The following is a 17,967-nucleotide window of genomic DNA, read 5'->3' as shown; positions in this document are numbered from 1 at the left end:
TATATGTATATATGTCTTCAGTGAATTCCTAATTTACTTCCACATGATTACGTTCTATTTCATTATTTTTAGCAGTGAATTTTAGAAACACCCAAATCTTCTTCACCTGTCTCCTGAAATAAGGTACCATTTTGAAAGCAATCGTCATAGGATACGTTTTTATACATGTTTTTTTTTCAAATGAATGAAAGATGACATTTAATTTTTTACCTGTAGATGGTTATTTTTCCTAATAATTATTTTTTAATAGCTTAATTTAGTGGTTGCTATGTTCAAGTTAAAACGATATTTTAAAATATAAATAGTTTTTGGGTCATTTCCTATCCAATCACCCGGTCATGACACCCCCCTCCCTCTCAGATTTAGATGAAACGTGCTATAATTAATTCTATTACTATTTTTATCTTACTAGCTAAATTGTTTTGTGACCAATCATTTGCAATTTTTCTTAAATTGTTAATTTTATTTTTTAAATTTGTGGCTATCTCCTACGCCTTGGAAATAGTGTCATTAACGTCCAATGATACCTTTAAAAATTTACCATGAAAACCATCGTGGAAATAATATTCTTAATATTTTATTCCAACTCAAAAATAAACAAAATCTAAATATATTTTTTTCGAAAGTTAAAAACGGTTTAGTTGTTCTTAAAAAACAACACAATATCTTGAGTTCTCAATTCTTTTTAAAGACTTTTTTTTTAAAATATTCCTGGTAAACAATAAATAAAAATAGTTGAAATAGACCAAACTACACTTTTTTTTTTTGTTTAACAAACTTTTTGAGCCATTGACAATTTCATAGAGGCATATTGAAGGTAAAAGCTTACATTCTGAAAGTGGAAATGTATGCAAACTGCTGACTTCCATTATAACCCACGTTTGACGTTGGCTTGGCCATATGTTACTATCTGAGTTCTACATTGTTGCATATAAGTAACTTATATTGTATATAGTAACTTATTTGTTTTGATAAATATATTAAAAAAAAAAAAAAAACGGAATTTAATAAAATGGATTTTCAGTTTCATTTTCAACAATGCTCCCCAATTACATTAGGTTGCTACATTACACGGCATATTACAAGAGCCGGGAAGACAAAAAAGCAGTTATTTCACCTCAATTTTTTATTACTTTAATGAAAACTATAATTAATAGTCAAAATTTATGAGTCTTCCAAGTATACGTAGTATAAAAAATGGCGGCTTTTTAAAAACGTTAAAAATAATTAATTTTTCATTAGGAGCTCTATATCTTAAAAACTACCATCAACACTAGAAAACTTAAAAGAATATTATTTAAAGGAGAGTAAATTTGCTTAAATATGAGCCCTAATAGAGCTATTTACGTTCAATAGTTCTCGAGATATAGCTTTTAAAAAGCAACATTTCTTAAAAATCTACTGAAAGTTTAGTACTTAGTTAATTTATTTTGAGAAATCTATATCTCAGGAACTGACGTATAGTTGTCTTCTACTAGCACTCAAATTAAAGCTAGTTAAATTTTCTATATATTAGTTTATAATGTTTATCTTTGTAGTAGTATAGTGATTTTTATGATATTTGACAAAATAAATTCATAAACTGTTAATTTCTAGTTGTTCGTATAAAATGTTTCATTTTTGAAAAAATATATCTCTAGATCCATAAGACGCACATATGTCTGCCAGCACACAAAATAAAGGAAATTTAGCTTACTATAAAATAGTTTATTACACTTAATTTCGTAGGGATAGTAGTTTTTATGATATTCGCATATGAATATAAATTTATATTAAATATCCGAACAACTATAAATCAATTTATTTTAGCAAATATCATGAAACTCCTACGACGATAAACGTATTATACTACTTCATAGCCCATTAAACTAGCTTTAATTTTAGTGCTAGCAGACATTTATACGTCAAATGGTTTTTGAGATATTTGTTTAAAAGAGATTTTTCAAAATAAATTCACTAACTACTGATCTTTTAGTACGTTCTGTACAAAATTGTTATGAAATATTGCTTTTTAAAAAGCTATATCTCGAGAACTATTGAACGTAAATAGCTCTATTAGAGCTTATAGTTTAGCAAATTTACTCTACTTTGAATTATTTCTCTTAGATTTTCTATTATTGTTGGTAGTTTTAATGATATAGAGGTCGGAATGAAAAATTTATTATTTTTAACATTTTTAAAAAGCCATCATTTTTTATTCCCCCTACGTATACTTGGCAGACACATCAATTTTGACTAGTAATTATACATAGTTTTCATTAAAGTAATCAAAAATTGTGGTGAAATAACTGCCTTTTTTCTCCTCTTGGGCTGGCTCTTGTACTAATACCAATCAATCCTTGATCGATCTACATAATATATATGTATTCGGATGTTATAACAATAATTTTTTTTTTCCGTTTTCCCTCACAATCAATACTAGTCTACAAATCCTAATACTACAAGTATTTCGTTTTAGTTTATTTCATTAAGTTTACTTCTCTTTTCTTTCTTCATCAATTTAGCAACTTCATTACCTTTAACAATTGAATTTCATTAACTTGACAATTCTATTCTCTCTATCTTACTCTCTCAGTCCTCCCATTTCTAGTGATGGGATGATAAATTAAAGTATTACTTCGCTACAGTATTATAAACTACAGTTAGATTATCAAAGAGCTAAAATAATTATATCGATTTCGATTATATACGTAGTACATTTTATAATATGACAGTGTGGACAATGCAGCATTCAGACTATCTTTCTGTCAATCATATAATCACAATAATATATATACTTTTTTCATTTTCTTCTTTCTTCTTTAATTTTCTTTCATTCTTCACTTTTTTGTTTACATATTAATAAAACGTATTAAATAAGTGAAATCTTACTTTTTATGAAGACGAAAGACGTTTTAATTAAAATGAACTACCACCGGTTCATAACAATACAGTTCGAAGCATCGTATATCGATAATGCTTTTTATTCCTTTAAAACCTTTTTTGACTTTATTTCATTCTCTTTCGTTCAAATATCGTGAATTCATCTGTCCCCGTGTAATTAATTCGTTCAAGACTTTGTTGAATAATTTATAAAGTGAGAGGACAGATCCAGTGGAACCAATGAGTTTGAATTAATGATTTTTTGCCGGGCAGAGCGGAGTGAGCTAATAGGCTGAATTGGAGCAACTTAAAGAAGAAATCCTCTCCCCCCTCCCGTCAATTGGTAAATTATGTAAATCTCATTTAACTCGAGTGTAGCTCATGGTCCTTTTACACGTGAAAGGGGAGGATTCACAAACTTAACATCCGAGGACATTAGAATATTTATAGGATGACTTTAGACCTAGCCTGTCATAGTGAGAAAATAGTTTAATCTAGGGTTTGCATATTGACTTAGTGCATAGTGTGCATTTAATAATTAAATAGAGAGTTTTTTTTTGAGAGAGAGGTTTTTTTTTTCAATAATTTATTTATTTTAGTATGTATGAGATCATTCATCACTATTACCTATTGCCCACAACTGTGTGGCAGATTGTAATATTTATCAATAAATAAAAAAGTATTAAAAAAAAATAGTTAAATAAGTTGAAAAAAACGGAATTCGATAAAATGGATTTTCAATAAATTACAAATCAAAATGCTACGGTGCAACAATATTCTAAACTGTAGTTAGAAATTATAATATCAATTACTTTTGCTTATATAATAAATACCTCAAAAGGTTTCACTAATCGGTTGTTGGGAGCACTATTTAATCATTTCTAAGTTATATCAATAGAAAGTTTTGATTAAGTATTACGAAATTTATTATACTTTTACCTCGTGTTCAAGTTACATCAATGGAAAATGTATGATTGTATATTGCACTGTATAATACGTTTTCATTTCTGATTTATATAAATAGGAAAATTTTAATTAAAGTTTTAATATCTTTTCCAACGACGTCAAAAACCGAAGGGTATAAATATATATTGAATTAAAGACCGAATTATTAAATATAATTTGAATAAATAATTTATATTTTATCCATTATAGTCTCACAAGATTTTATTTTATTTACAAGTCCGACGTTTCGGCCAATTCGGCCATCCTCAGGGACAATCTTAATACAATTTTTGAGCTAAATAATTTAAGAACACAGAGAATTTTAATTTTTGTTTTAATGTGTAAATTACACTTATATTATAAATTTACACAATAAAACAAAAATTAAAATTCTCTGTGTTCTTAAATTATTTAGTTCAAAAATTGTATTAAGATTGTTCCTGAGGATGGCCGAATTGGCAGAAACGTCGGACTTTTAAAGATAATAAATTTTTTTGAGACTATAATGGATAAAATTTAAATTATTTATTTAAACAACATTAACCAGTCTCAAGAAAGTATTTAAGATTATAAATAAAATTAAATATTACGTTGGAAGTGAGTTTATCACCGAGAGAGATAGAGGGAGCGAACAAGGGAGAAAGGGAGAGGGAAATGTAGAGAAAGGAGTTTAAAACCCTCAGCGGTTGAATCATAAATAATGTTTATATTTAATAATAGTAATAATAATTCATACTAGATTTTCATTTAAAAAAAAGATAAATATAAAGATTCCAGACAATGGTTCAATACTACTATACAAAAGTTTGAAAGAAGTAATCAATTTTTTTTTTGTTATACTTGTACACATTTTACACTAAGGGATTCAAAAATGAAGTATTACTCAAAATATTCGGAACTCAATGCTGAATTAAGGAATCTACACCAGGTTAATATAATTCAAGTTAAAGCATTGCGGCGTATAAGACGGGCGTTGTACTGCTTAGGGTAATGAGGGGATCCCTAAAATGTTAATAAACGCTGAACCAACGGGTAAACGTCCGAGGAGTGGACTGAAACATAGATGGGAGGATTGCGTTAAAACTGATTTGTAGAATAGGGTTGAGAGCGACATCACTGGAAGGATGTATGCGAGAGCGTTTAGTGGTATCGGCATCGAACCTGAAGGTTCGTTAAGCCTTCATTATTATACTTTTACACATTATTATTGATAAAATCGATAAAAAAGGGGGCAGCGGTAGCAGCGTGGTAATGCGCTAGTCTACGAACCTACAGGTTATCAGATTGAATCCCCGGTCCCACCCGGACGGGTGGCACTCACAAAAAATAGGCGTGGGAGTGACGAACCCACCCTGCGAAAAAAACCACGTCAAGAAGCGCGCGATGTATTAGTAATGCATCGTGTAGAAATATGATGTATTTACTGATACCTCGTGCGAGTACATAGTTCTCCATGGTCTGTTGCCCATAAAATAATAATAAACGATAAAATTACATAACACATAAGCATTTTATAATTTGGAAATATGTAAAATCTCAATATGAATAATCATGACAAAAAAAATGGAATATCTGTAGTAATACAAAATTCATTAGTTAAAGTTGAGTAAAAAAGGCATTTATTTATAGTTCGGTAACTTTCTGATTCACACAGGTTGAATTTTAATAACTGTAAACCTTTAAGGACAGCTGCATGCCTGTTAATGTGTAATTAAACCAGACATAAAAATGGTTAAGTATACAATATATAAATACGGTTATAAATCTCTCAAAAAGGAGGCTAAAATAATGTTTTTAACCATATGCTGTAATTAAATCGTTTTCATCTGTCATAATCTAAGGAAAAGTACTTTTAAGTGGGTTAGGACTTTTATCTCTAAACCAGAACACATTCAGCTTTCACCGAAATATTCGAAAACGTCATTATTGAGTACGGAGTACAGACTGAATATTTTACTCTGGATCTTATTTTCAAATCTCTCTCTGTAATCTTTTTTTGAAACCTCATTTCGAAATCTAGTGGACAGTTCTGATAATGTATATTCTGTTTTATTTAATTGGCAAGTAACGAGAAGCCTTTCTGTACATATCCAATAAGAACCACGCCATAGGTTCCACGGTTTTATTTTTCTAGTTTCTGTTTTAGGAAGCGAAATATAAAAGGGTAATTCAATTTATATTTGCAATATGAATGATAAGGAATACATAAACTATAATAGCAATAGTTTTTGTTATATTATTATAATTTGTTCATACATACAAACTATAAATCGAATTTTAATTCTCCTAATTCCGGTGCACAACACTCATCTTAGAATTAGAGCTACAAAGGAACCAAGTTCCTCAAACATTTTCTGTTATTGAGATACATATTTTAATTTTTTGTAGGTATGGTTCCGTGTTGAGTGTTTAGCGTTTTCGAAGTCAGTCCATAAAACATAGGACATAAAAGGATTACTTGGGGAACAATAATATAGTATTAAATCGTAGTTCGAAAATTTTATATCTTATCATTTATTATTATCACGAAGATTCTATTCTTCGTAGATGAAAAGTTATAGGTGAAGGTATGTTTATTTTATAATTATAAGCAGGATTATTTCACTATAATTTTAATTTAAAATCAAGATGTCCAATGCTTCGTCTAACAGGACATCAGCACCGCGATTGTTATCTCGCCAAAAAAAAAAAAAAAAAAACGAAGTTCCATAAAAAGTCGTTAGTAGTTGTGTGCATTTTTGGATTCAATTTTAATTTTGATAAATATATTTTTTATATATATAATTTATTTGTTGTTATTTACAACTGTATACAAATATATACAACAAGTAAATTTTCTGTAGGTGACTTAGTGACATGATACAAACATGTGGAGAATCTACCCATTGATGGTACTTCAATAACATTTCTAGAGGAGATCTCGAGGCCATCTCGAGGCGCGGTGGCCATATTTTTGGACATCTTATTGTACATTAAAATTATGATAGTCTTGTCAATAATTATTACATATTTCATTGGTCATTTCCTTGATTTTAAGTATCAAAACCAACAGCTCCCTTGTTTAATCATTCACTAAGTAGATATTTTAAGAACTACTAATGAGAAATTTCCGATTTGAATTTGACATTACCTAGGATAAACCGCCTCACTAAGGATGATCTTAATTCGGCACTATGTGTTATTACTAAACACCGACTGTAGGATAACTGATTCAGAGAAAATTACAGCAGGCCACAACATAGTGGCAGGAAGAACTTAAAATAACTTCTAAAATAAATAATTTCAAAAAAAGTGATGTAATTTAAGTTGATATGAGTGGTGCGAGGCTGGACCGTACTCGAGAAGATTTTTAGAAAGTACAACTTTCTACAAATATTCTCCTACGCCTTTGTACCTCTTCTTAGGAACTATTGTCAACATATCTCAGAAACGTTTTAGAGAGATCTCACGAATAATACACATGTACTGCTAAATGTAGAGTAGTGGGTTAAGTACGAGTTGTAGAGCGCATCGGACTCTACATACTGCAGCTAATGTTATTTCAAATAATTAAATTTACTGTGTCCTCATTTCACCAAAAATCGGAACTATTCAACTCGAATTCCATATTGAGTGAGGTCTATCATAAGTATAACATTCTTCGAAAGTAAGGTTCGTTTGATTTTGTTAGTTGCTCTTCGATTATCAGTAAGTGCGTGACCACTGTACTCAAAGCCAACCGGAACTGCGGCAAAACCGAACGCCGACCTAGAAAGCCAAACCGCAGCAACTTCCTGTGGGCTATGGGCTATCTCCCATTGTGTTCTTATTGGGAGCATTCTACAACAGAGGCTTTGTAGTAATATAAGCTTCATTAAATTATTTTTAAAACTCGGTATAATTTAACTCTCTCGAACTTAAAAAAAAAACCAATCAAATATTCAATTGTCTAATTACTTTATTATGTTTAACACAATCTCTTACATTAAACGTTCATTACATAGGTTTAACAAAAGAAAAAAGAGACATTTCGTCCAACCGAAAAGGTATTCATGATCTTTAGTTTAACATGTTAAATGGAGAAATATTTCTTTTTTTTTACCAAGTAAAAACGACATAACGTGTAACAGGCTGAGAGTCTGTTACTAGGTCTTTTAAATGGAGAATGACGTCACGAAACAGACCAGCTGAGTTTGTCACCGTTTTATTTGTTATCGTGTTAGGTTACTTACTCGTAGTTTGTGTTTTATTTTGTTTTTTTGCTTTTGTCTTGTGTTTTGAACTTTTTAAAAATTATAATCAGTAACCAAACTTTTACACTTCTACTTTTCACTTATTTTAGGCATGTTGTAATAAATTAATCATCAAAACCAATCAAAACTTAGAAGTAAACAATAACATGAAATTTTGGAAGGAAATGTTACTAAACAAGTTGCTCAGAAAATCCGCTAGGAGCTCTTATGCATTTACCATTTAACATGACTTTAAATAGGGCTGCTCACTATACTTATAACATTTAACATGGTAAAACATTTTATATTTAACACAATATCATGAATACCCCTATTATGGACTTTGTATTAGCCCCTGTTAAGTGCATGGTTTCTCAACGATCCCATACCTCACCTTTCACCAGTAAAATATCACTTAAGGTTTTGGAAAAAAAAAATCTTTTTACTGACGTGTTATCATCTTGTTTTTTATTTATTGCAAATAATGATATAGACTCTATGTTATTATTATATATTAGAATTTTTTTTATTACTTTATATTAAACCTAATGAATTATGTTTTGAAACTATTTTTGGTGCAGATCTTCCACACTTTTTTTTCTAAAATTTAATAAAAATTACCACAAGAAATTGGGAATAAAATAAGATATATTTATTTTAAAGAAAATTATATGTTTATTGCAACACAGAGATATTAGTTAAAAGTTTGATTTTTAAAAAATTCTGGGTACAGCTGAAAAATCCTTATACTAAAAAACATCAAACGCATTGAATCCTTTCAGTACAAAATCCAACAGTCAACTCTATATCACGACCCTAATATCACATTTCTTTTGGACCTTATTCTATCCAAATTCACCACATTTCAGAAGATACTTATCACCATACACTGGAGGTATTCATGATATTGTGTTAAATGTAAAATGTTTTACCATGTTAATTGTTATAAGTATAGTATTATGAGCAGCCCAAATTAAAGTCATGTTAAATGTTAAATGCATGAGAGCTCCGCAAGATACTTAGAAAATCCGCTTTCCTAGTAACTTTTTTCGTAACCTTTCCTTCGAAAATTCTTGTTATTGTTTACTACTAAGTTTTTATTACAGTAATTTATTACAACATGCCTAAAGTAAGTGAAAAGTAGAAATGTGAAGATTTGGCTACTGATTATCTTGCTTAAAAAAGACTAAAACAATACCAAGACAAACAAAACACAAATTACCTGCAAGTAACCTAACATGATGATGTAGAGCTCATCTGGTCTGTTGTATGGCGTCCTTATCCATTTAACTGACCTAGTAAAACGCTCTCAACCATGTTAATGTCATATCGTTTTAACATGGTAAAATAATGAAATATTTCTCCATTTAACCTAACCTTTCCCATTTAACACGCTTTAATATGTTAAACAAAAGATCATGAATCCCCTGGCAAAATCCCTATTTACCATTACTCATACCTCTAATTGAGAGGAACTTCCTGAAGCAGGGCTTTTTCTTCACAAGTGAGAGACAAGCTTGGTTCGTAGTTTCTCAGGCAGATTGTAAATTTATATACATAGAAGGGCACGGTTCTAATCTCTGTCTACAAAAAACTTTTGAAATATGTACATGATTTTTTTTTTTTTTCATTTTTGTCAAAAATGTTCCATGTCAACTAAAATTCCTGATTTCTCCGATAAAAAAAAGATTACCAATAAAATAAACAAAAATCTTTCTCCCTGTTATTATTTACTGATCGATTCGTATCTTTCTGAAGAATATGAAAAAAATTATTTTAGATTCACCAAAACCTTCAAATAAAGTAGGCCAACAAACCTTTTTTTTAGGAAAAAGCAAATCATATCATCGCCCTTAATACCATTTTTCAAAGAAATTAAAAATTTTTTTTTAATAATTTATTTATTGTTATTTACAACTGTATACATATATACGCATCAAGTAAATTTGCTGTAAGTGATATTATAACATGATACAAACATCAATCTACCCATTGATAGAACTCCAAAAACATTTCTAAAGGAGATCTCGAGGCCATCTTCTTTTTAGACGCCTAGGAGGATTATTAGGTAATGAAGGAGAAGCCAGGTTAGAAACGAGTTGGTTTGGATGGTTGGGAAATTTATTATGGAAGGATTGGTTTCTGGTTCTGGCCAAATAAGCAACATAGGGGACATTGAAGTCCTGATGAATGATTTGATTTGTGACAAAGTAAGGAGCATTAAGGATTTTACGAAGGATTTTGGACTGTAAGGATAGGATTCGAGAGGAATTAGATAAATTAAAAATTAGAAAATTTCAACTTGATTTATTTGGAAACGTGTTTTTCCTCCTGATGTCCATTGTTCATGTATTCATAATTTTTCAGAATTTTGTCCAAATTTTACGTTAATACTATTGTTATTTGATTAGTGATTAAAATCCCAACGAAATAAAAAAAAATCATTGAACTGATACACTTATTAGCGAAGTTACAGCCTATTAAACTTTTACCCATATTTTTCTAATAGAAACTGCAAAAATTCCAGAGTTCCAACAATATGATACAGAAGTCTAACATGTGGTATCTCTGCTAATAATAGTCCGATTTCAATGATTTTTTTTTTTTTATTTATCGGGAATTTAATCATCAACTCAAAAATGTCTGTAGTCAAACAAAACATTTGGTTTTTATATTTTTTTATGCAAAAGCATTTAATGCAATCAGTTTTATTTTTTTTTTGTCATTCCTCTGAAATATATAAATCTATTGATCTATAATAACCTCACTGTATTTTGAGTATGACTTCGAAACCACTGGGACCGACTGACCTATCAAAGTGTGGAAAAATATTTGTTATATATGCTACATGCAAATAATAGTTTTTTTTTCATCTTTTTTTAACGTAGAAATCGGGAATTTCATTAGCAATTTGTATTAGTAGGAATTTTTTTTTCTTCAAAAATTGATAAGCTGTTAATCCGATGTTAAAATAAAAATAACAATGCTTCTTTAATTTTAAGTAAATATATTTATTTATATCAAATTTAGAATTATGTTTTAAAAATCTATATGCATCCTCAAATCTAGCAAATGTGAAAGCAGTGTCGCGTCTGCCATTTCTGTATTTAGGAATGAATGAGTTTCAGATATTATTTACTTTAATTTTTTTTTTCGATTTTATCATCTTACATCATTTAATTTATAAATTCTGCATGTATGGTGTGAAACTGCTACCAGATCTCTCTGATTTATAGGACGGAATGTAATACTATAAAATAAAGGAACAGTAAATAGTAAAGTAGTTAAACAGCAGCTGCTAATTACTATATTCATTGGGATGCAAACAAAACTCATTTTCCGTTCAGGAGCTGTATTTTTGCATAAGTTATTCATATACTATTAGATTAGGGCTCCCTAGAAGGCTATTTTAGGACCATCTAAATACATGTTCTATATTAGGATTATTAATTAATAATAATTAACCCTACCCACAGGAGGTGAATGAAGGAATTCCTTCCTTGACCGCATGAAACATAACATAGCCTGCTTATGAACACTGCCCTTCCTCATCCTTGGCATACCATTATGTTATTAACAGTTGTGTACCCAGGAGGCCGAGGGGTTGGTCAGACCAAGGGCCCGCTTTTTTAATAATAAATTCATTTAATAAAATACTTTTTTTATCCGACGAGAACGTTATTATTATAGGTTATAATTCAGTTTTTTCTTAATTCTATTTATTTATTATTTTATTTTGTTTTGTTGTAGGGTGCCTTCATAATATTACACCTCAAAATGATCTAAATATCTCGATGCTTATTTCCATCAAGTTCTGTAATTGTTTATATTCCTTCTGTAAGAGGTGCTAGTAACGATTTCATTACAACAATAATAAAATGAAAATTGTATATTAAATGATTTTCATCGATAAGAGACCATTACTAAAGCTTAAGCATAGTTTAACGTATTTGTCTAGATTTTAGAATACATTACTCTTATTCAACAATTACTAATTTTTTTAACTGTAATCTATACCGATATATAAAAATGAATATGATGTAGATGGTCTGGACTGTATTCAAGAAGAACAAAAATAGTATTACATTATTTATTGATTGCCGACGATTCAACCCACAATCTAGGCCTTCTTCAGGGTTAATCCTGTCAAAGGAACTTCGCATTTTTCGATATTCCAGTGGACAAAAAATATTTGGTTAAAGAAATTTGGTTAAAAAAGAAAGAACGAAAGACCCGTAGGAACGGAGCAGTAGCCTTATGACACAATTGGAATGCTTGCCCATGTACATGGCATCGCATGTAGCATAAAGCTGAACTTTTTATGGTGGTTCTTCTTCATGTCATTGTGCAAAAAGGCTGTGCAAAAAATATCACTCTAAAGTGTTTAGAAAACATTTTTATCAAGAAAAATATAAAATTCTCTAAAATATACAAAGCAAAAATCATCTAAATCGGACCAGTCTTTCCTACTTTCATTGGTCAGTTTGTTTTTCAGCATTAATTTTGAATGTTATTCAACTAACCAAGTGCGACTATGTTCTTCTACTCATGTGTATGAAACATGTATGTATGATCCATCTTGATTGCGGATGAAAATTCAGAATAGAGCTTGTAAAATATTATTTGCCAATACTTGAAAAACCAAGAAAGAATTCCAAGAGAATACGGCTACAGAATATTCCTTCCTACATTTGATAAGACACGGAGTGTATTTATATATCTACTATAATATATTGGCGGGTTGATGGTGAGGTTGACGCCTATAAATATTGAAACTTGTATTAGTCGTGAACGTAACGTTTCTACGTTGAGGCTCCTTGGAAGCACATTACACGTATGTCAACATACAGAAAGCTCATTCCATACGTGCCTGTAAAGATACAGAAGGTGAATTACTGCATTATCAGAAGACCCAAGTTTCGATATTTATTGTCGTGAACTTCATTAATAACTCACCAATGTATTTAAGTAGATATGCAAATAAGTTTCATGGCTAAGAGTTATTTCTGTACGTGATTTTTTTTTCCAAATTAAATATTTCAAATTAGATTAATGATTTATTATAATGATTGTTTAAGAATGGTTTATTTCATTATTAACACACACAATTTTGATCCAATATACACTACATAAAAACTCTCCAACGTTTCGGCCCTCAGGTCATTTTCAAGGAGACAAACTTAAATATTAATGTCATGTTCTTTACCCCATTATATTGCCCACGTCATATATAACTTTATATCTTAAATTTAAAACTTTTTTACACAAATAATCCTCTCTATGTTATAAATAACTGTTATAAATGATGTTTGTAAGTGGAAAAAGAGACATGGGCAATTAGCCTGCAGAAAAGATTTTAAAGAAAATGTCATTAATATTTAAGGTTGCCTCCTTGAAAATGGCCTAAGGGCCAAAACGTTGGAGAGTTTTTGAAAATAAAAGTTGAGATTATATTGGATCAAAATGGTGTGTGTTAGTAATGATTTCAAATTATGTTCAAAACATTTTTTTTTTTTAAATCTTAAATCTTGTTTGCGAGCAGATGTATAGAAGCACAAGTATGCACTTTCTTAAACACGATACAATTTCCATATATATTAAGCCTTGACCTTGTGTTTGATATTGCTTACACATGCTCAAAGACAGGTATGGAACGTGGAAATGAATTCTCTGATTACAAGGTGTTACAAGAGCGCTCTTAATGAAGTGCCTGATTTTAAAATGTAACAGGAACAGGTCTCATGAATTTTCAAACTAGCAACTATTTTAAATTTATTCCTCGTACACCGAGATTGTTTACTTTTAACTACCGCATCTCTAGGCCGGCTCATCTCTGTAAGGATTCGCAGTAAAGAGTTCTTTTCTTTCTGTCCAAATACATTTCAGTGAAAGAATATCCTCCAATTAAAATGGAAAAAACTTCCTTTATAAAAATTTATCAGACCTTGATTATGAAGAAAATTGTAAATATCATGTAGTTTTTTCTTACCTTTTATAATACTCTTCTTACGTTTATCTAACAAGATGCAATCCAAGCTCTTTATTGAAATATCAGAGGAAAAGGAAACTTTTTACCTTAACTTTACTAGAAATGAACTGAGGACGATAACAGGACTCCTCACGGGCCACTGCCCCTTAAAATATCATCTTAAGAAGATGAGGCTGGTGGAGGATTCCACCTGTCGTCTATGTATGGAAGACGAAGAAAAGGCATAGCACATTCTATGTGAATGTGAAGCCCTGCCTTCCGAAGACTACAGCATTTCGGACAGGACAGAATGGGACCTGAAGACATTTCTAGAACAAATCCAAAAGAATTGTTGAGCTTGTGATGAGAAGCATAGGATTCATATGGGATAAATAGTGAAAAGAGGGGTAACTCACAAAAGATCCAGTTGGGTCGAAGTGAGGAAGGGATTCCCAACCTTCAGTGTAATAATAATAATATTCTAACAAGATTATGTATTATCAATTTTTAATGAACAATACACAACTTCTAAAGCTTAAAAATTAAAGCTACTCCATGCACATCGGCACAATCAGCCAAGAGAGACTTCGTTCCCGGACTAAAACTACCAGCTCATTCCAAATTTCTAAATATATATTACCAGTTAATAATTAATCAATGCCGACACTTACTATCCATAGGATTATCTACCTAAACTAAGATAAACTACATGTCTACATAACGTCAACTAAGATTTTTTTCTTTTCAAGTTTGAACTTTTAAATTTTTTGTTTAAAATAGTTTGAAATAGAATGAATGTAAAATAAAAATGTATATTATTGAAGTTAATTATGAAAATTAAATAATGTTTTATTACAAAATATTACATAGTACAAATATTGTACGACCAGATAGGAAGGCTCACAAATTTTCAGATCACATACACAGATCTTTGTCACTGCGATGGAGGAACTTCACAAACATCTAATCTACATAATTTCCGACTTTATCTTGTACAACAATACTGTATGATTCAATAGAAATCTATGTGATGCATAGAGATGGCTAATTTCGGAAAATAAAATCTTCAAAAAATTCAGAATAGATGTGCCTTATCTTTAAAATCTAACTCTAAGTAAATCATTCAGATCCAAATTTAAATCATGTATGCATGTCCGAACTTATTCCATAATCTACTTATTTATTTAGTGTGTTCACTTATGTTCTTTTGCGTACAAAAATTTACTTACTACGTTTTTAGGCTGGATTGGATTCAAAAACTACGACTATAAAATATTTTTAGGCTGAATAGTATTTGATGAGGTTTTATGTTCGTCTGTATTCATTATATACAGATGTGTGCGTGTAAGAATTATATAATTATATGCATGTATGTTTATTGTTTATGTATATTATATAATTAAATATTATTATTCTCTCTTTCTCTGCCTCTCCTATTCACCCAAAATTTGCTCATCATATTTATCTTCTTTTCTTGTTTTTATCATTTTTACGGGATTTATTCAACATGGTTATATGTAAACTGTACTTTACATACATAGTTATTTCTAATATGGTTTCGGAAGTCAAAACAGAAAAAAGGCGCCCGTTATTTTTTTCTTATTCACTATAAAGAGTTATTTAGAAATTGCTTCACAGGAGTTTGTTGGTGAGTATTTTTCGAATCTAACATTTAAATGCGTGGTGGTCAAATAAAAGCGTTGTTTGTTTATCCTAAAGGAATTTACTGTTAGGTAGAAAAACATCGAGTGTTGAATTTTAATTAACTTTATTATAACCCGTGTGTTGTAGGTAACGCTATAAAATAATGTTGTATGTTTCTCTCTAGGATTTTGTCACTCATTAAAAAAAAAAGTGAAGCATTTTGTTGCAAATACAACTATTTTTTATTTAATAATATATTTTTTATCATTATAATATATTTTTTATCAGTACAATATAAAAAGATTATACTAATATATATTATATGTATATAGGCTAATACTTATGTATACAAGAAATTAAAGAAAAAGACAAATAATAAATTAAATATCATAAATATTTTTTTAATACATCTGTATTAAAAATTGTGAACTTTAAATATTAATAACCATGAAACGAAAAAATTATATTACATATTAAGTTTTTTCTTTATATTTTTTTTTCGTCTAGTAACGAATATTTTTTTACCAACAAAACTTCCTTGTAATTTATATTACTTTAGGGTTATCTGCATTATCTTTAGTTTATTCATTTTTTTGACAAGAATTAATAATTCTTTTTTACGTTCAAGTTATTGTTAATGGACTTATAACTTGAAGAAAAGTTTTTTCTATTTATTCTGTATATTGCGCAGATTTGGTGAATCGACACACACGTGTGTATATACATTATGATCAAAACTTTTTCTTGAAGAACCGTTACTTTTCGCTGAAAGGTGAGTTAAAAGGCTCACGAGTAAATGGCTTAGCGTTTACCCTTCATTCTTTGTAGTTAACTGAAATATTTCCAGGTCATCTCTAAAGACTCTTTCTCCAGTAGCCTCCTGAACTGCGCTCCTTTTGAATGTCGGACTCCCACGCATTCCCGCTCATAGGCTTTCTCTATGGGTCATCTTGGCTTATGTAAAGCACCTCTGCTCTGCTTTGTTTGGACTTTGTTATGAGCACGTAAGGAAGAACAGTACGTGAGAAATTATCAGAGGACTGTCTATCTTAAACTATGTCCATTTGGGGTTTCGTGCTGTTTTGTTTTTATATTATATCCGTACTAACCCTGAAGAAGTTGATAAATATAGTTAATTAGTTAACGAATTTTCAACTTCTTCGGGGAAGGTACAGGTATTTGATTTACTGCGCAAGCTAACGGTTATATATGGAAATAATTGTTTATTTTAATTAATAGTTATTATTATTTCTTAGGGTTTCCTTTATTTAAAACTTCCTCCACAGTTCGCGAACGGAAACACCACCAAAAAACAATTACAATGAAAAACAATTAAATATTTAAACTCTGTTAAATATTGAAATTACGTCAAGATAAAGGTTTGTGATCAAGTATTAAAATAAACAATAAAAGGTTATAAAAAAATAAAGCAATTGAAAATACTTGGATTGTGACTAAGTCAATTATACTAAAAGGTCAGAATTTAGTTTATAATTCTTAAATATTATTGGCAAAATACAAATTCAGAATTGTTAGTTAATGATTAATTAATAATTATTAGTTAATGATTGATTAATAATAGTTCTTATTCTAAATGAAATGGCCGAAAGTCAAGAAGTCCAAGTGATGATTTTGTAAATAAAAGGTTTTTTTTCTTATCTACCTCTGCTTCAACCAAATTTAGGTCCTGTATTGATAAATTCTGTAACATATAATTTTTTTTAGCAATTATTTGTAAAACATAATTATTTATTGTGTAAAATTGTTTTCATTTCTTAATAACTAAAAAAAAATAATAATCGTTCTATACGAAAAATATCAATAGGCGCCAATAAATATTCAAGAAAAAAATATTATAAAAAAATTTATTATGATAGAAAATAATCTCTTCATTGATAACCTTAATTTAAAATAAGTAATTTAATTTAGGTTCTAAAATTTAATAAGACTGGCCATTTGCAAAAAAAAATTAATTTCATTTTATGAAAGATATATTAAGTCTTACTGTTGGGTAGAGTTAAAGTTCATTTCCATTTGAAACTTCATAAATTGCGAGGGTCAGCCTTTTGGCGCGAGATAAATAGCCAACTGTATCCGGCTTATATTGAATCTGTTACAAAGAAAATTACTTCTATTTTGTCTCAGTAGTAAATTATATTTCTACCGGAATAGAATGTGAGCTTACAGCCATATCTCACTTTGAAATGAGTGATAAAGGCTACTGAGTTGTCTGAATATAAAGTACATTCCGTAATAATATAAAGTAAATTTGTAGATGATCTTGATCTAAGAACTTTCCTTTAAAGTTCAATACATATATATATATAGGGTTTTTTT

General features: G+C 29.6%; 1 long non-coding RNA gene across 1 annotated transcript in view; it reads left to right on the top strand.

Annotated features, from left to right (window-relative positions):
• The window catches only part of LOC106684701 (uncharacterized), a 135,128-nt gene that overhangs the window by 54,775 nt on the left and 62,386 nt on the right, over window positions 1-17,967 (top strand). The gene's annotated exons all lie outside the window — the stretch shown is intronic.

The sequence above is a fragment of the Halyomorpha halys genome, unplaced genomic scaffold (assembly GCF_000696795.3).
Source record: "Halyomorpha halys isolate HHAL.00 unplaced genomic scaffold, Hhal_1.1 Scaffold603.1, whole genome shotgun sequence".
Lineage (NCBI taxonomy): Eukaryota > Metazoa > Arthropoda > Insecta > Hemiptera > Pentatomidae > Halyomorpha > Halyomorpha halys.
The sequence above is the reverse complement of the archived record's forward strand: the minus strand, read 5'-3'. Positions and strand labels throughout refer to the sequence as shown.